The sequence below is a fragment of the Mus musculus genome, chromosome 3, assembly GCF_000001635.26.
Source record: "Mus musculus strain C57BL/6J chromosome 3, GRCm38.p6 C57BL/6J".
Lineage (NCBI taxonomy): Eukaryota > Metazoa > Chordata > Mammalia > Rodentia > Muridae > Mus > Mus musculus.
Genome location: NC_000069.6, coordinates 39,455,788 through 39,480,145, shown reverse-complemented (window position 1 = coordinate 39,480,145; position 24,358 = coordinate 39,455,788). Strand labels below are relative to the sequence as shown.

The following is a 24,358-nucleotide window of genomic DNA, read 5'->3' as shown; positions in this document are numbered from 1 at the left end:
CTGTAGATGTCTTCAGACACACCAGAAAAGGGCATCAGATCCCATTACAGATGGTTGTGAGCCACCATGTGATTGCTGGGAATTGAACTCAGGACCTCTGGAAGAGCAGCCAGTGCTCTTAACCACTGAGCTGTCTCTCCAGCACCACCATTTTATCTCTTGAGGACTATATTAAATTCTTACTGTGGGGAAATGTCCCTGTACCATGCTCTGGCACCATTTTGAAAAACGAATGTGTGGTGGAGAGGTGGGAAAGATGGAAGAGTAGAGCAGTGCATGGGGTGTGGAAAGAGGCAGAGCTAGTGATGTGAAGGTGATGACAGGTATAAGAGAGGGCTGAGGCCCACAGCCATTGCCCATTTGGGTTCTCAGGGTGATATGCAGCAGCCTGGAGCTTATGTAGAAGCAGATCATGCCATCTGGCTGGGGATCACCCAGGCTCTGGGCAATGATGGAGGACTGAGATGAGGAATGATTCATTCCTGGATTGGACCTCCTCAAAGGACCACTATGGTCTGTGATGCTGCTAAGTGTCATGTGTGAGTAAGTGGTCCTTGTGTGGTTTAGTACATGGTTGTGGTCAGAGGCCCATGTTACCACCAGATGCCACATGAGTGCTAGTGGCCTATGCTGCAGCCTGAAACCAGGAATGCCCCATAATGCAGATTTTCTAAAGAATTTCTAGGGAAACACAAGAACAATAAGAAAGGGTAGTTAAGTAAAATGAGCTGTGGATACAGACCGTCAGGAAATACTTATAGTTCAGACCACTAATTACTGGTTCTTCTGTAAAAAATAATATTTTTATTCTTTGAAAGTTCAGTACATTTATGCAACATGTATCGATCACTTCCATGCAACAGTGTTTCCTTCCTACTCCCTTTAGCACCACCTCTCCTGACTACATCCCAACTTCACCCACTCTTTTTGTCATTGACAAATCCTTGAGTATAATAAGAGCTGCCCATATGCTCATGGGTTTGTGGCCATCTACTTGTACCTGAGCAATCTGCTAGCAGCCAGGTCCCCCAAAGGAGCCATTCTCCCTCCCTCAGTAATCACACCCTTTTTGTAGCTCTTCAGATAGGACTGGGGCCTCTGGAGTTCCCCCTCCCTCTCCCTCGTGGAATTTTGAATGTCTTTGTCTTGACCAGGTCTACTACAGGCAACCACATTTCCTGTTTGTTGCTACAAGCAATAGTCCTGTTGAGTACAGAAACCAGCTTTTCCCAACAGCCATCCCAATTTGTGAACTATGTTCTTTCTGCCCTTTCTTCTGTTCGGTTCCCTGAACTTTGGAAGGAAGGAAGTTGTTCAGATAACATACAGGGTACTCAGGGATATTTGTGCTCAGTATTTTGGGCAGTAACGAGTCTCTGCATCAACCAATATCCGTTTTCAAAAGAAGCCTCTCTGACCACAGTTGAGAGCAGCAAAATCTACAGGTGTAAATGCGAATACTTGCAGTTTGACACCTTGGTTTTTGGGAAAAAAGCTTCTCACTAGGGACTAGGATCTTACCAGTGGACTTCTAACTAGTCCCATAGTACCAAGCAACTCAAGAAATTAAAACTACTTGTAGAGCAAAGAAAATTGTTAGTTGATTCAAGAGGCAGCATACAGAATGTTAATTAAAAAATAATAGCTACACATCTGACAGTGGGGTTTAATGTCTAGAATATACAAAGGACTCAAAATGCTAACCCTCAAGAAAAAAGCTAGAAGGGGGCTATGGAACTAAACTGAAGGCTCCTAAAACAAAGAGTGTAAATGGCTAATAATCACTTAAAATGTGACTTCCATATATTTTTGATATCTTGGGGTGGGCTTTGTGGTGAAGTTGTCTTTTGATCATTTCTGATCTGGAAAAGAACTCCATTCTCTCTCTCTCTCTCTCTCTCTCTCTCTCTCTCTCTCTCTCTCTCTCTCTCTCTTTCTCTCTCTCCTCTCCCTCCCTCTCTTCTCTCTCTCTCTCTCTCTCTCTCTCTTTCTCTCTCTCCTCTCCCTCACTCTCTTCCTTCTCTCTCTCTCTCTCTCTCTCTCTCTCTCTCTCTCCTTCCCTCCCTCCCTCCCTCCCATTCCCTCCCTCTCTCTAACCTCCTTCCTTCTCTCTCTCTCTCTCTCTCTCTCTCTCTCTCTCTTTCTCTCTCTCTCTCTCTCTCGACTGCTGGAGAGCCACAGCCTACAGTGGTGGGGACAGAGCCACATTAGGCCTGTGAAGGAGCTGGTCAATTTCTGTCCCCAGTCTGAGACAGAGACAGATGCTAATACTGTTTATTTGTTCCGGCTCCCATCCCTTAGCATGGTGATACCCATATTTTAACTGGGCCTTTCCACTCTGTAGCAACTAGAAAAAAATATTTTAAAAATTGAGAAGAAACCAATGAAACTAAAAACAATAAAATCAGTGATAATAAATGGAATTGAGACTTTTACCTTTGGGGGGGGGAAATCAATAAAAATTTACAGATTCCTATCTAAGCTATGTAAGAAAGAAGGGGGTGGGGTATAGAAAGTGAACAGCAGAGATGAAGAGAGATAATTCCCAATCCCCTAAAACACTAGCTAGAACTAAAGAGCCAATGCAAGAATAGCCATGTCTCCAAGTTAAGCAACTTAGATCGACTGGATCAGGTTTTTGTTAGTTTTTCATTTTTTTCTTTTAATGTATAACCTATCAAAGACATCAAGTCAAGGAGCAATCATTAGTCAAGGAGAAATGGACCCTCTAAACCCTTTAGCCTCATTCAAGACAATCAGTACATAAAAATCTCCTAAACAGAAATTATAGTAGCCAGATGTTTCCATTGGTGAATTCTGAGAAACTTTTGGGAAAGATATTTTCCTAGTTCTATTGCTGTGATGATATTCCCTCAGACTGAAACATTCCCTCTGGACTGAGAAGGAAGGCTCATAAAACACAGAATACTAACAAAACTTACAAGACACAGGCACCGTGTACTGTTACAAGATCCCAAGACCCCTCCCCTTGTGTTATCAAGCCTTGGTAGTTGCTTAGGAGTGGAGACTCCATAGTGGAGCTGCCTGTAGGCTGATTAGTACAGCAGTCTTGATGAGTCCTAACCCAGGCTGGAAACTCCCAGGGCCTGTGATGAGCTCCCAGAAGAGCAAATACAGCCAAGAATTACTACTAGATGTGAATGGGATTCATTTCTTCCTGTATGAAGGAATAGATGTTTATGTTACACCAGAGCAAAAAAAGAATATATAGAATATATGTATATATATATATATATATACATATATGTATATGTATATGTATATGTATATGTATATGTATATGTATATGTATATATATATATATATATATAATCACTTTCACATCTCTGCAGGAAGAAATACAATGACATTTTGTGTATTGAGAACATTCTCTTGATTGACTTTATTAATTTGTTTTTCTCATTCACGTTTTCACTTATCAGATATATATATATAGGGGTCTCGAGTGGAAGGGTTTGTGTGAAATTAAGAATTTGCAAGATGGACCAAGTACTTTACATTCTCAGTGTCCCATCCTTGGAAGGTTAATGGCCTGCATGTAGAGTGATGTGGGCCATATGTGTGGGTGTGGGAAGCCACAAAAGCCCTTACAAGATGGCGCTGGCTACCACTGGCCACCACCCATGAATTTGGGTAAACAACCAATGCAAGCATGTGCTTAAGAGTTTTTTTGCCAAGTCACTGCCTGGCCCGATGCATATTAATGAGGTACTGGTAGCATAACCAATCAGGTATGGACACTTCACTCCTAGGCCTATATAAGCAGTGCCATTTCTGGGCTCAGGGTCTTTTCGCCTCTGTAATTGAGCTCTCCCAATAAACGTGTGCAGAAGGATCCTATTGTGGCTTCATTCTTGCTGGCTAGTCGGGTGCTCACAAGTGGTGCCAGAAACCTGGGAAAAGAAACATCTTCAGGCACGAGTGAAGACCCCCTGTTACAGGGAGGATTCAGAACTGCATCATGGGGAAGGAGCAGTTAATGAAGTGTTCCCGCAACACAGACTGTTGAGAAGGATTCAACTGCGTGGATTCAGAACTCTTCAGTTGGGGAACAGGGGTACCGGTAAGTGAAAAGAAATTAATGTAAGTCTCTGAGAGGTATGCTTCCTACGCAGTAGGTCCGGTAATTGTAGCTGGGGTTATGTTGCTTGCTTGCTTTCTTGCCTTGATATTATGCTATTGCCTTAATTTTCATTGCCCTAGATACGAGTGTATCTGCTGGGAGTAGCTCGGCAGACACATAAGGTCATAAAGCGAGTGTAGATAAACTCGTGGATCAACCTTGGGTCTAAGAACCTCACGTAGATAAGTGAGTACCTCAAGGACGCTTTAGTCCAGGACGAGGATGGGTACTGGCCAGTCTATGCCGTTAGTTGGGCCGGTGCAGGCCTTGCTCAAAGAACGAGGTTTAAAGATTTCTGAAAGTACAGTGAGAGGGTTTTTAAAAGAAATAAATAGACTTGCTCCTTGGTTTGCCCCCACTGGGTTGCTGATGCTACCTAGTTGGGAAAAGTTAAGGAGAGAGATATTGAGAGAGGAGGCAGAAGGAAAAGTAAAAACAGGAGCAAGGCCATTATGGAAGCTGATTAAGGCCAGTCTATCCAGGATAAGAAATGTGAGCCAGCTGTTTGCAGAAGCACCAGGGAAGCATATCAGAAACAGAGAAATGAAAAAGAAGGCACACGCAGAAAAAATAAGTAAAATAAGAAATATAAAAAGAGAAAAAATGAAAATAAGCTATTTCAGAGCTCTCCTAGGGACAGAAGGAAAACGGGAGACGTCCTGCTTCCTCTCTGGCTCCTATGGAGATATTCTTAGCTCTGGTTAGGATTTCTGGGTCCCTTTGAGACACCAAGTTCTATTCCCTGTCTGTCTATTATCTGTTTTTGGTCCACCAAATTGTCCATATGTCTGTCAATTCATGTTTGTTTTTGTTTTGTTGTTTGAATGATTGTTGTTCTGTGTTTCATGTTGAAAAATATAATTGGTTAAAACTTTATCTGCTGGCTGTCCATCCTTTAACTTGTTTAAAAAGCAGTCTCAATTTGCACAGCAGAAAGTGATATAAGCACTGTAGCTGGGAGTTAGGTACAGCTGAAAAAGCCCTGCTGAGGGCCGATTGCAAATGGAGCTCTTAAAGGGGCAGGCAGCCTTTTGCTTGTAACAGAAAGTTAGCTTAAAATTGGGAACTCAGGGTTGGAGTCATTCTAAACAACATGAACAAACACAAGAAAACAGGTCATGTGCAAAAGCAGGGTACAAAGGATGAAAAGAATAGGTTTAAAAAGAAATTACCAGGCATTTACTCAAAATGTGGGAAAGGAAGACATTGGGTAAATGAGTGCAGATCAACCAGAGACATAACAGGAAGACCGATACCTCAGATTAAAGTGCAGTGGCCAAAAAACGGAGTGAGGGGTCCCCGTCCCCAGGGCCCCCAAATGTGTGGGGCACTTCAGAGCACAGTGTCCATGAGGCCACCCAAAGACCGAGGAGAGCCACTCTGGGTTCAGCAGGATTGGACATCTGTGCCAACTCCAGAGTAATTCTTACACCACAAATGGGGTGCCAACCTATTCCCTCAGATTTCAGAGGTCCCTTACCAAAGGATACAGTGGGCCTATTAGTAGTTGGGTAGGTCCTCTTCTGCTTTGAAAGGATTGGTAATACATCCCGGAGTTATAGACTCAGATTATGAGGGACAAGTTAAGATTATGTGTTCTGCACCCCAAGGTATTGTGGCCATTTCTCCTGGAGATCGCATTGCTCAATTGTTGGTTCTTCCTAGTTTGCATAAGAAGGAAGGACAGGGCTTTTTCAACTTTATACTGACTAATGATTACTCTCAGAAAAGCAAGAAAATGATGAAAGGAATGGGATATATACCTGGACTAGGTCTTGGAAACAATTTACAAGGTAGAGTTTCTCCAGTTAAAGCCACAGAAAAGCAGATAGGAAAGGGCTGGGTTTTTTTCTAGGAGCCACTGAGGAGCCTTTGCCCATTCTGTGGCGTGCCTCAGTGATCTTTACCCTCTGAGAAGTTAAAAGCAGCTTATGGCTTGCTTAATGAAACTTTAAAAAATAATGGCTTGATTATTGCACCAGAAAAGGTACAGCAGTCTAATGTTAGTCATTTTTTAGGAGCCACTATTACTTCATGATGTGTTTCCCCAGATTAGTATAAGAAAAGATCATTTAAAGACATTGAATGATTTTCAAAAATTATTAGGAGATATAAATTGGATTAGACCTTATTTAAGGATCTCTACTTCGAAATTAAAACCTTTATTTCAAATTTTAGAAGGAGAATCACATATTACCTCACTGAGACAATTAACACCCGAGGCTTCTGATGTTCTTAGGAAGGTGGAAACAGCTATCCAAAAGGCACAATTGAATTGTATAAATGAGCAAGAACCTTTGTGCCTATGCATATTACGAACCATAAATTTTCCAACTGCTGTGTTATGGCAAGATGATCCTTTAGTATTGATACATCCACATATATCCCCTAATAAGACTATAGAGCATTATCCCACCATGGTGGCAAATATGGCCCATAAAGGTACAAAAAGTTCAATTACTCACTTTGGAAAAATGCCTGATAGCATAATTATTCCATATACTGCTGCACAAATGCAAATATTGTGTGCTACTATAGATGACTGGGCCATTCTTAGATGTACTTATTCTGGTTTAATTGATAATTATTATCCTAAACATCCTTTATTACATTTTATACTATTGCACCCAGTGATTTTTCCAAAGGTGACGGCTAATACCCCTATAAAGGGAGCTATTGATATTTATACAGATGGATCCAAAACAGGAATTGGAAGTTATGTGATTAATGAAAAAGCTGTGAGGTTGCAATTTACACCAGGAGCCCCTCAATTGGTGGAATGTTTGGTGGTTTTAGAAGTTTTTAAAAGGTTTCTTATGCCCATAAATATCTCTGATTCTGTTTATGTAGTTAATGCTGTGTTAGCATTAGAGACTGCTGGAAATTTTAAGCAGTCTAGTCCAGTATCTGAAATTTTGATGAAAATACAAGATTGTATTTTAATTCGTGAGCATCCCTTTTATACTCAACATATTAGAGCACATACATCTTTACCTGGACCTATGGTTAAGGGAAATGCAATTGCTGATTCGGCCACCAGAGATATGGTTTTCCTATCACAAAGTTCTATAGAAGGTGCTAAGAATTTTCATCAACTTTATCATGTCCCTGCTCTACACTGCGACAGAAGTTTGAGCTCACAGGAACAGACTAGAGACATTGTTCTACAGTGTGGTAAATGTGTAGAATTTATTAATGCACCTTCCGTGGGCACTAATCCTCACGGATTGTGACCCCTAGATGTTTGGCAGATGGATGTGATGCATATCCCAGCTTTTAGTAAATTACAATATGTACATGTGTCCATCGATACCAGTTCTGGTGTCCTACATGCCTCTCCTTTGACAGGGGAAAAAACAGTTCATGTCATATCTCACTGCTTAGAGGCTTGGGCTACATGGGGCAAGCCCTTAGTGCTAAAGACAGATAATGGTCCTTCATATACGTCTTCTAAATTTAGTCAATTTTGCAAACAAATGCAAGTGAAACATATTACTGGATTGTCCTATAATCCACAGGGTCAAGGCATCATTGAAAGAGCTCATCGTACTTTGAAACAATATTTGCAAAAACAAAGAGGGGGAATAGAGGCTGTGACGCCAAAGATGGCTCTATCCTTTGCAATATTTACTCTTAATTTCTTAAAATTGGATGATGCTGGGAGATTACCAGCTGAAAGGCACAGACAATGGCCTCAACCTCCCAGTGAAATGGTCAAGTGGAAGAATGTCCTTGATAATAAATGGTATGGCTCAGATCCCATATTAATCAGCTCCAGGGGAGCTATTTGTGTTTTTCCACAGGGTGAAGATAATCCACTTTGGGTTCAGACATGACTGACAAGGACTGTGAAAGAGCAAGATGAATCTCAAGATGATCCTGTTATTCTTACTCCTGATGATTGAGACCGGGATAAGTATGCCTTTGTGGGCCATAGTAAGATCATGGCCAGTACCTTTACCGGTACATTCCAATTCTTCTACCATGCCTTTGTGTTTTGCAACTCAATGTTTTTGGATGTGCCTTGTGCACAACAAACTCCTCAAGAGCCACGGGTGTATAATAGTATGAGTTTTCATTTAAATTATACACTATGCTTTGTGCATAATGTGGATAAACCTTTTACACCCTGTATATTTTTACAGAAAAAGATTATCTCTAATTGGGCAGATCCCATTAGCCAAAATAAAGTGAGCTCTGGAGTGTTATTTAATGCTTTAATGCAAATTTCTCAAGGAGCACAATCAGGATCAGGTGATGTTGGAAATAATGTAACTTCACCTATAAACATCACCACTATTCTGATAAAGGGAAATGTGACTATTTCCAAAATATCACGATGGCCTGTTGGCAATGCTAGTGCTATATGCAGCATGCCTTGGTGTCATCTGGATCTCGCATTTCCTATAGATTTTTCACCTTGTCAATCAAATGTTTTTCCTCGGAAAGAAATAGCAAAGGGTTTTGTTTTATCACCACCATTAATTTTTTTCTATAATGAATGATGAAGGAGATGCTACAAGAAAAGAAAATATTTGGCCTGATTACCAATGGATTTTAAGTAATGAGGCAGGTGCTAGTACCAGTTTGTCAGCCTTTGCACTGCTGACTGGAACCTTTCATGTGATATTGAATGTTTCTGCCACACTTTCCAATATCTCTGCTTATTTAGATAATGTGACATCTAATAGAGTTATCAGAAATATGACTAGTTCTCCAGTAGAAGTTTGTGTTAATCCTCCATTTTTCTTTATATTGGCTGAATTTCAAAATAATACAGAATAGTTAGATTGTACAAATGTCACTTGTCTTTTGACGCAATGCTAAAATGGAACTAATTTCTTAGCCTTAGTGGTACATTTACCAAGCTTTGTCCCTGTGCCTGTTGAGGCAGATCCAGAGAAGTCCCCAATCGTGAGTCTTGTTCGGCGGAAGAGAGATTTTGGAATCACAGCCACCATTGTTACTGCCATTGCAGTGTCTGCAGCATTTGCGGTTACTGCAGGAATTGCTATGGCCCATCAAGTCAATACTGCTAATACCATAAGTCAGATAACAGAAAAAACGTCTGAGGCATTGCTTACCCTGCAAAGGGTAGATTCTCATATCGCCTCAGGACTAATGTTAGTGTATCAAAGATAGATATTTTACAACATAACATGGAACAGATGATGGATGTCATACAAATGAATTGTGTGGCATCAACTCCACATATGGGCATTACTCCCGTTAGGTATATTAACAGTTCTTTCATTTAAAGTACAGATTTATTGAATTATCTGAAGGGGAACTGGTCGCAGGAGCTGGAAAGGTTGCAGACGAAGCTGCAGATACAGATCCTGAACCTTAATGGAACCAGAGTAGAACCAGTGACCCTTGGAGACTTCACCGCTTGGCTTACCTCTGCATTTTCTTACTTTAAGGAATGGGTGGGAGTGATTTTGCTTTGTGCTGCCATATGCTGTGGACTGGTGTTCATGCTTTGGTTGGTTTGCAAATTCAGAACTCAACAAAAACGTGACAAGGTGATTATCACTCAGACACTTTTAGCCATTGAAAATGGTGCCTCCCCTGAAGTTTGGTTATCTATGCTCAAGAATTAGTTGGCATCTGAGTTCTCTGCTCTTGCACCCCACGGATTTATGGATCCATTGCACTGGGATGAGAGAGACTCAACAATCATTGATCAGCCCTTGCACATCGCTGAGGTTTCCTCATTGCACGGGATAGGGTGATCATGATTTCTCCGCTAATTCATTCCTTAAAAAACTTTGGTGGCCTCTTTTGTAGACTTCGCCCTAGGTCATTTAGCAATTACTGTCACACAGCACCGCAGTATCCAGAGACGGGCAACTTTCCTCATGCACAGTCCAACCTAAGACACGGAGCCTGGTGGCGATAGGGTTACCCTATGACGGGTAAGGCTGTAACATAGAGGAACGACCTAAAACAGGAGCCGTGGCAGATGGACATAATTGCATAGGCCTAGTCCAGCATCATTTTATTAAAATAAAAAAGGGGAGATGTGGGAAGCTGCAAACGCCATTACAAGATGGCGCTGGCTACCACTGGCCACCACCCATGAATTTGGGTAACCAACCAATGTGCGCATGTGCATAAGAGTTTTTTGCCAAGTCACTGCCTGGCCCAACACATATTAATGAGGTACTGGTAGCATAACCAATCAGGTATGGACACTTCACTCCTAGGCCTATGTAAGCAGTGCCATTTCTGGGCTCAGGGTCTTTTCGCCTCTGTAATTGAGCTCTCCCAATAAACGTGTGCAGAAGGATCCTATTGTGGCGTCATTCTTGCTGGCGAGTCAGGCGCTCACATGTGGGGTGAGATAAACTGGGTGTGATATGGAATTGTACCAACTGACCAGAGATCTGTGGTGGAGAAGTGTGTGTATGTGTGTTAACCACACCAAGAGCAGTCTCTCTTGTGGATCCTGTACACACAGAATACTAGGTGAGTTGACAGAGGAAGTGGGACATGGCATCCACAGAGAAAAAGGTGTTGAAGCTAGAACTGCTTCACCTTGTTGTCACAGTCATTATTGAGAGAGAAAGATGCTAGACAACCAGTGTAATATGCACACACAACTCTAAAACACTAGAAAGATCATAATCTTATCTCCCTTCTAAGATCAACAGCTCAATGGGCATAAGCACTCTCCGTGAAGCATAAACATCTGAGGCCGAATGAGTAGCATGCATCTGTAGCAAAGATGGGAGATTAAGACAGAAGAATCAGGGCTGGAGAGATGGCTCAGTGGTTAAGAGCACTGACAGCTCTTGCAGAGGTCCTGTGTTCAAATTCCAGCAACCACATGGTCGCTCACAACCATCCGTACAGCTACAGTTTACTCATATACATAAAATAAATAAATCTTTAAAAACAAAAAAAGACAGAAGAATCCTAGAAGTCTGTAGCAGGGTAGCCTGGCATGTGACAAAGAAAGCCAACCAAAGAAGCCTGTCATTGACAAGGCAAGGGTTATTAGTACCAACTCCTGAACTTACCTTTTGACCTCCATATGTGCACAGTGAGTGGCACATAAGTGATAACATTCACACATGGGAATCTGTACACACAAGCACAACACATTTTACACACACACACACACACACAGAGAGAGTAAACAAATATATTTCCTTTATCAATATTTAAGTAAACTCAATGCTTTTGTTTTCGTACCAAAGCCTTTTGAAAACCTCCCTGAGGTATGTAGAAAATTGTGTGTGTATGGTATATGTGTGTTGTGAATTGTAAGTCTTCAGCCATAACCATGAGAGCATGTCCCAGTGAGCTTTATTATTCTGCTTGACACAGTCTGCAGTGTCCTGAAGAGAGTCTCCACTGAGGGACTGCTTAGACCACACTGGTCTCTAGGCATGCCTACAGGAGTTTTTCCGAGTGTTACCTAGTATGGGAGGGCCAGACCTCTGCGGACCACACCATCCCAAGGCCAGCAGTCCTTGACCATACACAAGAGCTAAGCATAAGCCTTCAAGTCAGCCAGAAGCTTCTTTGCACCAGCATGGCTTTTACAAGTTCCTACTTAAGCTCTTGTCTGGACTGATGGACTGTGACCCAGAAGTAGAAACTAAACAGATCCTATCCTTCTGCAAGTTGCTTTGGGTCATCCTGGTTTTCACAGCAACAGAAAAGAAACAGTAACCCCTTTCTCTTTTATTGCTTTGCATAAACCTTGTGCCCACACATTGTGTGGACAGTTTTCTCTTGCTATCCACTGCTGTTTCACAGCATGTAAGATCATGCTACAGCAGGTTTGCAAGATCGTCCATGGCCCATCTAACTTCTTTCTGTGAAGTGCATCTTCCTAACAAGGACCATGTATGGACAACATCAAGGCTTTCCCTCATTGGGGCTTTGTTTCTTATGCAGAAGATAAAACTGAAGCTTTTTACCTTCCATGCGTGTCATATGAAAACAGAGCTGACACTTGTTAACAACTCAGAAGGCAGACCTGAGTTAAGCATCTATTCTATCCCCAGTGCTGTACGGCTTGGCACTTTAACATACACTTAATCGAACTTTTGCTGAAAAGAGAATTCATTTGCAAAATGAGAGATCAAGATCAGATAACTGAACTTACAAAGAAGCACATGTGTCAGTTGAGAGGTTTTCCTCTGGCTCCTCACATGGACTCCTATAACGATTTTGAAGATGATATAATAAATATAATAAGTCACATACAGTAGGATCTCACTGTAAGGTGATCTAATGATGTTTCTAACTTTGTCATGGTTGCTTTGAGAGGAAAACTTTAGAGTGTATCTGCTCCAGTAAGTGGTTGCCTTTTATAAAATGGTAAAAGGCTCAATATGCCTGAAGATGAGTATAGCAATGTATCATGTGGTGGAGGAGCCGTCATTGCCCCACAGTGACATTCCAGATGGTAGAGGGGCCATCAGAACCTCACAGTGAGATGAGCCTTCACTAGCAATTACTTCCAAGGCTCAAGTGACATCTGTGTATGAGAACATCTTATGAGTTTTCAGCCTTCTTGCATTTGATCCTTATGGTCTGGAAAGATCTACAGAGCAGATTTCATCAACTCATGTTACAGATGTGGAAACAGAGACTCAGTAACATAAACCAAGGGCCTAATGTCACAGTGACAGGCAGCAGAGCCAGGGTTAGACACCAACCCTTCCATTTATAAACTAAGACTTCCATAGCTACTGTTTCTCATGCGCCTAGAATTTCATAAGTTAGTTTAAAATGACATAGGAAAAAGTGAACACTCTTATTACATATATAGGGATATTCATACATATTTGGAAAATGCTAGCAACCACAAACTCTACCAGCAATGAGGCAGGTATTTGTGTAAACAAGACACAATAAAAAGTATTTTATGTTATCATTTATATAAATAATGACATAACTAGGCCACAAATCCATAGTTATTATAGGTATGGAAATTAGCCCCGTGAAACAAGAATAATTTTGCAAAAGAAAAGAAATAGCTAGCAACCAGTGGTTAGGACAGCATGGTGACTTATCAGGATTTAAAATTATCTTCGGGGATGTTCGCCACAAATGCTTGTGTTTTCTTTCTATTTTCTCATTTTCGATTGTTGCTTGCAGCTGGTGAATCATTAGTCTTGCCTATGAAAGGTAATGCAGTTGGCTTCTAAGCATCTCAATAAGTTGTTTCTCTTTGTGATGTAAGCTGGCAATCAGACATCCTGTGGTTGATGGACCACTGAGAATTAAGTGAGGTGGTGACCTTACAGATGTCAGCATAACAAGAGCAGTGGAAGGGGATGAGTTCGTATTGGCAGCAGGCTTTTAGCATGTTTTTAACCCAAAGGCATCACCCACATTAATCCAATCAGCTATCAGTCCTCCACATCTCAAATGCCAATGCTTGCATGCTGTGTCCTGTAAAGTGAGATGGTTTTCAGGCAAATCTCCTTTTCCATTGAGTTTTCAGAAAAGCCTCACATTCAAATTAGATGTGGGTACCTGTCACCAGCATCTAACTGTAGCTCTGAAGGCTTCTGTGAAATTAGATAGTTGAAGAAATTGGGCCCCTACCCCTTGATCCCAGATCTATGTTGACAGGAAAACCTTCCATAGTTTTAGGCTTTGAGAAAACAACGTGACCCTCTTTGTGGCTAGTCTCTGTTTTCTGTTGTAAATTCAGAATTTATCTTGAGGTATGATGCTACAAATAAAAACTGATACAATAAAATGTCATTTTCACAAAACCTGGGGTTACTACTCATATCAAGGTAGAAGGAGAGACATCTTGGACATTGACCTACATGCTATCAAATCGTTGCTCTCCCTGCCCAGGTTTCCCCTATGTCACCTCATGTTGGCAATTAGCTAATTCTTACAGAATGCATGCTGTGATTCATACATGATTTAGTGGCTGTCTGTAGTTAGTGTGGTAGTCAAATGACTCAGCTTCTAGTTCTCTATTAAAAATTAGCCATGTGTTCCCATTTAAAGCAATGTGCTTTTATTTTATGGATTTTCTGCATGACAAAACCAAAAGCAACTCAATGCTGTGAAGCTTGCCTTAAAAGCATTACCAGACAGCAAGATGTGCCTCACAAAAGGGAGACTTTCTTCTCAGTCGTCATTTGGCTTCAGCTTTCTTTGGTGTTAAAAGGCAGGGAGCAGCTATGCTGGTCACAGAGGCGTAGCATCTGGAGTACCCTCGATCTTTCCGATACCACAGAGGCCTTGAGCATTGGTAGCCTTATCTCTAAGTCCAAGGTCTTATTTGTGGTCCTAAGAAAGACAGGGTTTCTTCTAAGACACCAACAAAGCTGTTGCTATACCTTCCAGGTGCATCTAGCTATTAGGATTCCTCAGCCTATGGTGGTGGGCAGTGTTACCATTCCTAAGGCTGAGCTTTCTGAAATCCTTGACCCTTGAGGCCTAGAAACTCTCTGTAACTATCCCAGCGACCAGAGCCTATAGCTTTTCTGGATCCTGATAGTTTGACTCTATGGCTATGCCCACTTCTTAACAACCCTAGGCATCAAGGAACGTTACATCAGTGAAGTCATGTCAAAGTACACACAATGGGCCTTTAAAGAGATGAGGGAAGAAAGCCTAACTGTGCTTTATGTAACTGTTTGGCTCCATGCTGCTCATGGAGTCTCAAGTGCAGCAGCTTTTGTGACTGAGATTTGTGCAGGTAATATTTCCCATGCTATAGTCTTCTATCTACTCACCCCATCACATATATATGTTGAAAGCACTGAGTCCAGGCTGTGGAACAATAAGCAAGTATTGGACTGGTTGCCTATCACTGACTTTTCTTTACAGGTTTCTTTTTCAGTATACTGGCATTCAAGTACAAGGTGACCAAATGAAGACATTAGATCAGTTAAATATGACTCAGATTTCTATTTTTTGTTTCTCATGAATATGGATCCAGATGAGAAACATATTGATGCAAAGTCATGAACACTTATAAAACTGAGTGTTTCTGTCTAAGGGGAGACATAAGTAAGGCTTAGGGTTGTTCCATGTAGAAGTTGCTCAAGAGGGAATCATACCATGAGAGGGAGGTCGAATAGAATGTCAAGCAAATGTGTGGGTGCAAGACTCATGCTGTTAATTACAGGTTGTTAATGCTATACCATAGGATTGTGGGAGACCAGGGACAGTGCAAGATAAATTAAAAAAAAAAAAAAAAACCAATAAGAATTCCCTAACAACCAAGTAAATCCTCCCCTTTTCTGGTGGTTTATGTTTGCTATTGTCTTGGCAAAACCTAGAATTTCCTAAGAAATGAGCATCTGGGTGTCTGAGGGGTTAAATGAGGTGGGAAGTCCCACTCACTGCGGGTGGCACCATCCCCTAGGCAGAAGGTCTTTGTCTGCATCAAAGTGGAGAAAATGAGCTGGGCTCTATTATGCAAACATGTACTTCTCTCTTCTAACTGAGGACCAATGTAATGTGACCAAGAGCTGCAGGCTCCTCATGCCTTGTCTTTTCCTCCATGATGAACTTTTACCTGGAACTTTGAGCTTGCATAACGACTTTCCACCTTTAATTGCTTTGATCAGTGTATGTCATCACAATGATAGGAAAAGAAATCAGTAAATAAAACTCTTCATTCTTAGAAATGAAAGTAAGAAGAGGTAACCCTTTATATTCAATGCTATCTACCAGATTTTGGGTTTTTCTTAAGAAGCAAAGATAATGGAAGATTTTCTGCTGCTACCAATACAGAATTTGCTAACAGAAATTCACTTCATTAAGGATTCCACAGAATGTGGGTTCATTTAGAACTCCTTGCTAGTAAAGTGGTTTCAGGAAAAAGAGTTTTGTTTTCTTGTGTTTGAATACAATGAATTAATTTAGAGCAGGAAACTAAAACAGAAAAAGGAAGCTGCCTAGATTGGAGGACAGAAGAACTGACAAGGGTCCAAGTTCTTGGTAGAAAGCAGAGACTATGCCATGAACTTATAGTGAAACTCTCATAGGCTTAGGAGACATAATGTATTAATAATAATGGCTTTGCAATTCATGTTCACATACAAAAAAACAGAGGCTTCTTAATATTATTAGTGTCTGTTTATGACTCTAGTTAAATGATAGTTTTATTTTAAGAATTGTGCTTTGTAGTGAAACTCATTCTAAATGTTCCATTTTAAAGTTGAAAATCAAGTTTCACTGCTATTCTTAAATACTAGAGTAGTTATTCCATCACTTAAAGAGGCTTAGAAAATAATTTTTGCACAGAGATATACTCTGAGTTTTCAAGTGTGAGATCGACCAGCCAGGTATCATACTACCTATTAACCTAAAAATACATTTCAGAGGAGAATAAGAGTATTAGAAACGAATGTTTAATGGTCTCCATGAAGTTGAATTTTAAATCAAAACTGGCTAGAAATGTTTCTTCTAATGTAATTGTGGCACACAGTTAAATAAAATCAACATATAGAAACTGAATGAAGAATGACCATGGTATTAGATATAGAATGCCAAGAACATTGAAAGCTAATATAACTGTAATTGTAGAGTAGAAGAAATGTGCTCTTTCTAAAGGCAGGGGTATCTTAGTAGAGAAATAGAAACTTCAAGGGGGGGGGACTTAAAATCACTCGTAAAAACCCAGAACTAAAATATATAGTTTCTAAAAGGAATATCATATGTATATGCATGTGTATAGACACTTAAATAACATATAAGTGTGCATATCTGTGATCTATTTCTGCACAGTATTAGCTTATGTGGATAAAGGGTATAAAAGAAAAAAAGAGAATCAGTAAACTTTAGTATACATAGAAATTATTCAGAATTAAGGTATGAGGAAATTAATTCAAGGAAAGTAATTCGAACCATAGAAGACTGAGGGGAAATGTAGAATAATTCCTCACTAGTGATCAAAGTTCCATAAGGACGTAATGAGGTGGACATTTAGAAAACATTTGAAGCTATGATAACCAGATTCTAGTCCCTGATAATGATGAATATCCACTTTTCAGTGACAGATCCCAGGAAACTCATACGGAAGCTAAGAACTTTGGAAGAATTGGAGAATTTGGTTCAAGAAAAAGGCACATAGCACATACAGGGGGAGCATGATCCAGATGACAGATAATTTCTCATCTGACATCATGGGTGCCTGGAGCAATAGGAGACCGAGTTTAGAGTCCAAAAAGAGTCATCTACCCACAATTTAATTTCCAGCTTGAATATTCTTCATAAATAACAAAATAGAGATATCTATTTTTGTAAATGAGAAAATTGATTGCAAGCACATTTATTCTCCCACAAATGCTAAGGAATGTTCTTTGGGCTGAAAGGAAATACTATCAGATGGAAACATGATTATGGAATTAGGAACGTAGGTATGAGAAATAGTAAAGCTGTAAAGAGAGGGTCAGAGTGGGTGAGGAAGGTTGATGTCAAAGGGTGTTCTTGTGTGCTTTCTCTAGAAGACATTGACTGCGTAAAACAAGAGAACATTGTTAGTTCTGCTTCTGTTAAAAGTTGAACACTAACCCAAAGACAGTGATACTGCCATGGTTCATGAACAGCATGGACATCGATAATGAACAGCTTGGGTGGCTTCCGACATAGAACTTCATTTCCTACAGTACCTGAAGCCAGGTGCTCAATTTAGTCTGAACTCTAATGACAGCTTTCTTTCTGACATGCAAACCAACACTTCCCCAGTGTGTCCTCACTTAGCAGATAGAAGATGGACAGGAAGAGAGATACCCTGATAGCTTCAGGTACTGGAATACTTGGCCTTCTTTAGTGGTAATGGTTGGAGAGGTTTAGGAAGTGAGACCTTGTTGGAGGAAGTGTGTCACCACGGAGTGACCTGGGGAGCTGAAGGCTTCAGGCTATATGTACTCTCTCTGGTTCTTGCTCATGGCTCAAGATGTGAGCTTTTGACTTCCTGTTCTTGCTGCTACCTGCTGCCATGCTGCCTCTGTCATTATGGGCTCTAACCCTATGAAACTGCAAGCCAACATAAAATCTTTTTTTATAAGTTACCGCAGTGTTAGTACTTAAAAGTAGCTAATAAAGGCAGAAAGGGATGAAGGAAAGAAAGGAGAGAAAATAGAGAAAAAAAGGGGGAGAAGAAATGGAAAGAAGAGAAAGAGAAATAAAAGAGGATGGAAGAGAGAAGTGGAGAAAGAAGGAAAGGAACAGAATAGAGAGAAACTGCTGCCTTGCCCAACAGAGCCCTAGAGTCACTTGCCCCGATCCAGGTGCTCCCCCTTCAGGCCTTACTTAGCAGGTGACGGGTCCTGCCCACATACTCAGCCTAGGCAGTACTTCAGCGCATGAATAGTGATGGTCACAATCCAGTCTTAGAAGGTGGTGCTGGTGTCATACAAAACTTACCATGTTGAGCCTCTTAACGGAGATGTGGTTCTGTGTCAGGCATGAAGTCAGTCTGCAGGGGAAAACAGCAGAGGTGACTCTTATTATTAAAGAAGAAACTTCTTGTTAAATTGATAACAAATATGATACTTAGCCCAGAATATAGAACTATCCAAAATACCTTTACACGAATACGAAAAGATTGTGAAACTGGACACAGGTGTGCATCAAAGATTATATTAGACTCATCATTTCTTCATCTTCCAGCACTAATGGATTTATGAAAAACAGGGTCTTTACTCTCTCGGTTACATAAAATTGCCTTCAAATCCTGTGCTTCCACAGTTGAAAACTAAAAGAATTCTCTTAAATTGTTTTCCTTTAAAGTCATTCTCTGACGAAAGTGTAACTCCAGCAGTAAATCAGTTCAATAGTGATTTGAACCTATGTGGCTTATCTCTCAGGAAAAAAAAAATCTCCTATTAACCCTGAGTTTTCCTTAGCCGGATTGGTGGTAGACAGAAGAAAGGAGAATACCATTTGTGACAGGGTTATACCTCTTTCGATTCAACAGATGAAATCCAGAATGCACGTATTTGAGGCGATCACAGTAACTTCAAGAGATGCTCCACTCCCGGATGGTTTCTTAAAGACCACAGTAAACAGCCATGCCTGTGGCTTCTCTGATTAAGGCAAAGTCCCTAGCTTGGCAGTTTATCATCTGAATCTCAAAGTTTGAATACAGGCTGAATTTTCTCTTTCTTTAAAACTCTGCCCGCTCTTTCTAAGTAGCCTGAGTAGCTGGCATTCAGATATAAAACTCACTAGGCAGTGATCAGGAGCACCCTGGTCTTATGGCAGGCATGAAGAGGGTGATTGCCAGGTCTTTGAACTGCAAAAATAAACAGAGAATAGAAGTGCATTGTATTGGCGCAGCCTGGGGCTGGGCCATCTGTCTTGGAGCATGCTCTGGCGGGAGTGTTTGAGTTGGATCTCTTCCATCACATGTGGTGGCTGCATGAGTGAAAAGACAGAGGGAAGGAGTCGTGTTAGGTGGTATATTTAATAGCATGTTGGCTTTGTGGGTCTCGAGAAACTGCTGCTTCTGTGTTTCTCTTCTCAGCCAGAGTTTACCTACTTTGTTAGGCGTGGAGCGAGGGGTGCTTGCTTCAGAAACCGGGCTCCTTCCGTGCACTCTTGCTACTGTTTTAAAATGATCCAAACGTGGAGCCTAGAGATGCCTGGATACCACCTAATTCAGATTTAGAAACCTGCCGAGGGCTGCCCCTAGCACAGGGCTTTCCCTGTCAGCCTCACACCAGCCTGGATGACCCTGAACTTGCGGCTCTGTTTCACTCCTAGCCTGTGAGTTGGACTTTGTGGTAAATATAGGTTTGTTGTTTTTGGCTAAATTACCTTCTTGTCTGTCTTTTCAAGGCCAATGTAAGGGAAAGCAGAACGCCGTTAGGCTTCTCTACATTCCAGTGCATCCAAGTTTTTTTTTTTTTTTTCCAGTAAGAATGGAGAACTTTTCTTCATGCATAGTGGGTCTATAATAGAAACTTGATTAGAACAGAATACGTGTGGCTCAGGAAAGTGGGGTTACTCTGCTCTTGTGTGCTAGGGGAAGGCTGTTTGTTTTCACAGCTGAATTATCTTGCGCTCTGATGAGGGAGAGTAGTAACAAAAGCAAATATGAAATCTTTAAGAGATGTTAAAAAGAAAAAAAAAAAAGAAAGAAAGCCCAGATTTTCGGTTAAGTTCTGTGTTGCTGGCAAACTGCTCCTCAAAAGCAGGCAGCACATACTTTGCAGCCCGCATGAAAGGGCATGAAATAAATATGTCAAGGCTTTCCATAGAAATGCGTTTACATAGGGTTGCCAATAGAAGGGAGCTGAAAAATTAGTCCAGACAGATGGTGAGATAAATGTGCAAGCAAAATTATAAAAAATCAGACTTAAGGGCCACCCATCACAGACAAGTGCACTGTATATATGTGTGTCTTTTATCTATCTATCTATCTATCTATCTATCTATCTATCTATCTATCTACAATCTATCTGTTATCTATCTATCATCTATCAATCATTCAATCTTTGGATTGATCTGTGTATCTGTGTATCCATATACATATATGTATTTATCCATCTATTTATGTAAGTATGCTGCTCTATCATCTATCTATCTATCTATCTATCTATCTATCTATCTATCCATCTATCTATGTACCATCTATCTATCTACCCATTGAGGAATGCCTGTATGCATTAAAGTTGATCTTAGTATTATCTTTAGCTTGGGTAGTTTAAAAAATATTTTAACTCAGGCTGGAGAGATTGCTTAGCACTTAAGAGCATTGGCTGCTCTTGAGATCCTGGGTTCAGTTCTCAGAATCCACAACCTATCTCACAAAAGTCTGTAACTCTAGTCACAAAGAATCCATACTCTCTTCTGTTCTCTGAAGGTACCAGGCACACAAATGGTGCACTGATATACATGCAAGGAAACATAAAAAGTATATAAAAGAAAGTCAGTACATAATAGCTCAAAGATATGGGATGGTTATATTTCACAGCAATCTACTGTGAAGAGGCTGTGCTTAGCTTCCCACTGTAGCAGGCAGGAACCTGGTGGCTGTGATTCATGAAGTGACCATGATGTGATCCAGTCCCTACTATCTAACTTGGACTTTAAAAATCCGATTCTCTTTGAAATCATGTGAAACAAACCATAGAGTCTGCTGTCCTGATGCCTGATTTTGGTAAATATTAATTATGGCTTTTGTCTGATGATGTATGAAATTCTATTAATTTACAAACTTTGGCCTTGATCCTCATCTCCACACCCCCAACCTGGACCCAGTGCTTCATTCTCCCTAGTTGTTGGCACATAGATCATCTTTATTCTCTCTCAGGCAGTAGTGAGGAGGACATAATGAATATGAGCATGCCCATATCTTTTTTTACCCCTGTACCTCTTAACAAAGTTCCAAAACCTAACCATGACCTAAGGCTTTACTTCCCCAGAGATTGACAGAAACACAGTGAGCCAACTGTCTCAGAAACGCCCCTTGCCCAACCCACTTTTATGTTTTTAACTTCAGCTTCTATATTGGAAGTCTCCACATATCCACTGAAAATATGGGAAAACATAAATTGCTGGATGCCAATCACCTATACAAAGTGTGTTGCGGGAATTTTCTAGAGCTAGCCCCTGCTCCAGGCGATCTCACTCGCTTGGTCTCTCAGCTTGCCAACTTGCCAGCCCTGGTAGGCCACATGGCTCCCACCACACCATTTCTCAGAAGCTTGCCCCCCTCCCCAGTTGCTCTCGCTTTCAAGCAATGCCCCATGCAACCCTGGTTAGTCATCTCAACACCTAATTACCCAGTAGTATAAAGACTCTTAATGCTTAACTAGTCAATCAGATGTATGTATCAACAATAACACAATTTACAAGATGCCAATACAATAATTTCAGAGCCAAGTGATAATGATAAAGCTTTAACACAATTATTCTAACTTTTGATAACACCATGTCAGCCTCCATTCTGGTTCTTTTCTCTCTCCTGAGACCTCTTTCTCTGTCTCTTCAATTCCTTGCTCTGCCTCCCTTGTTCTGTCCAATCACAAGCCTCTCACAGCCCTAATGTGATTGGACAGGAAAAATCCTGCAAAAAAAAAAAAAAGTGTCCTTCAATTCTTCAGGGAGCACAGAAGGAATGGGTTCTTCACAAAACTCAGGTTCATTTTTCTATCAAAACCAAAAATCTCTCTAGTTTCCACTGTCATCCTACTTGGGCATCTAGCTAATGAGCTTCCTTTTAAAGCTGTGACAGGATTATTCTAGTTCAAATACATTCTGCAGCAAAATAATTTAGAAAAGATAAAAGAGAAATTGCTTGGGATTCCTGAGTAGAAACATGGAGGCTTAGTAGATAGAGCAGGGTCCTGTGCAGAAAGGTTTCTACAACTTCAAAGGAGGTAAAAGAGATTACCAGGTGGTCTCTGAGTGCAGACATGTGCTGTTTCTTTGATTGGTTTTCTAATTCATTGAAGAATTTCTCAGCTTTCTGTGGGCAGAGGTCAACACAAGTATTCTTTTTTGAGGGGTTTGAAAATAGTTTCTATACTGTAAAAAAGATGTCTTCAAAGGTTGTGCTTTATTGCCCTGTGAGATCATATTACCACAGACTTCCTTCCCTTTTTTCATTTTTCAACACTTATTTATTTATGCGTGGTGGTACTGAGGATCGAACCCAGGGCTGCTTGTGTGGAAGGCATTCATTCTGTCTTTGAGCCACTAAAGCATCTGCCTTCAATTCTTGGCATATATTAGAATGTCTTTGGTCTACATATCCAGACATCCTTCTTTGTTCCTTCCTCCCTCCCTCCCTCCCTCCTTTCTTTCTTTCTTTCTTTCTTTCTTTCTTTCTTTCTTTCTTTCTTTCTTTCTTCCTTCCTTCCTTCCTTCCTTCCTTTCTTTCTTTCTTTCTTTCTTTCTTTCTTTCTTTCTTTCTTTCTTTCTCTCTTTTCCTTCCTTCCTTCCTTCCTTCCTTCCTTCCTTCCTTCCTTCCTTCATCTTCCTTCCTCATTTGTCTTTCTTTCTTTCTTTCTTTCTTTCTTTCTTTCTTTCTTTCTTTCTTTCTTTCTTTCTTTCTTCTTTCCTTCCTTCCTTCCTTCCTTCTAATCTTCATGCATGCAATTGTTTTTCAGAGATAGCAACACTATATACTCAAGTTCACTTCAGTCTCAAGTTTCTCCTGCTTGCTTCTATTTTCTAGTGCAGAGACTCCTCCATTGTGGTCTCATGCCTGGATTACCTTTTATTTGTATTGGCTATAATAGTGTTATCTCTCATATATTATTTGAGCCAGTTTTAAGTTATAAGATTTGTTCAGTTATTATTTTATGTGTATATGTGTCTACCTCCATGTGCATTTGTGCACATGTGTGTAACTGGCCCCAGAATTCAGAAGGACTCCTGGAACTGGAGTTCTAGGAGCTTATGAGCTGCCAAGTGGGTAGTGTGCACTATACCCAGGTCATCTGCAGAAGCAACAAATACCCTTATCAGCTAAGCTGTCTCTCCATTCCCTCTTTGAACTACTTTTAGCAATCACTAGTTTTACTAAGTCACTAGTAATAATGATGAGATCAATTAAAATCTTTGGCACTCATTTATATGTGCTGAGAATTGTTATTTCACCTTTTTATAAAGTCTACTTATTCCTGAGACAGCATGTAAAATCGTCTGGATGTTAGAATCATTAAGTGTTCACAGGAGCTAAAGATTCTTTACTAAGGTAATAATGATCCCTCTCACATTTTATAATAACAGTTGACTTCATTCTATAACATATGCACAGTCCTAAATCGAAGACTACTTTTAGCTAGCAAAAATAAACTAAATCTGAGTAACAGGTATGCACTGACTGTCGGTTTGGGGAGAATGGTCCCTGTAATAAGTGTGTGCACACTGCTGAGACCATGCTGGGAATCAATGATGCCAAAAAAGTTTCCAGTTTCATTGTATTCATGATGTATTATCTTAATAAATCATACATGGTTAACTAATTCATGATAAATATGTTTTGGTTTTATTTTTCCAAAATGATCACAGGAACACCCAATTGCACTGGGCTACCTTAATGGGTGGACAGCTTGTCTCCTTCCTTTCATTTGGTTTCCTGAACCCTGAGATGAAATCCAACAAGAGAAAACCTAAGGTCTGTTTTCATATGCCAATGCCCATGGTAACTGGATCTGCTGGAGGCAGGACTGTGTGACAGCAGCTCCACTCTGCTGATAAGGCTCAGGAAATGTCCTTGCTCATTAAGCTGGTCAAGTGTGGGGATTCCTGTGT

General features: G+C 40.6%; 1 long non-coding RNA gene across 4 annotated transcripts in view; it reads right to left on the bottom strand.

Annotated features, from left to right (window-relative positions):
- Positions 1 to 19,366, bottom strand: part of Gm30063 — a 137,872-nt gene extending 118,506 nt beyond the window's left edge. For 2 of the 4 annotated variants that reach the window (XR_880799.1, XR_880797.2), the window contains exons 1-2: positions 19,051 to 19,366; positions 18,515 to 18,566 (exon numbers count right to left, since the gene is read on the bottom strand). This is a non-coding gene — a long non-coding RNA (predicted gene, 30063). Of the gene's footprint in view, positions 1 to 13,112; positions 13,562 to 14,384; positions 14,423 to 18,514; positions 18,567 to 19,050 lie in introns of those variants that run through there. The other 2 variants (XR_389709.2, XR_880798.1) reach the window with 2 other exon arrangements.
- Between the last annotated feature and the right edge of the window lie 4,992 nt (positions 19,367 to 24,358).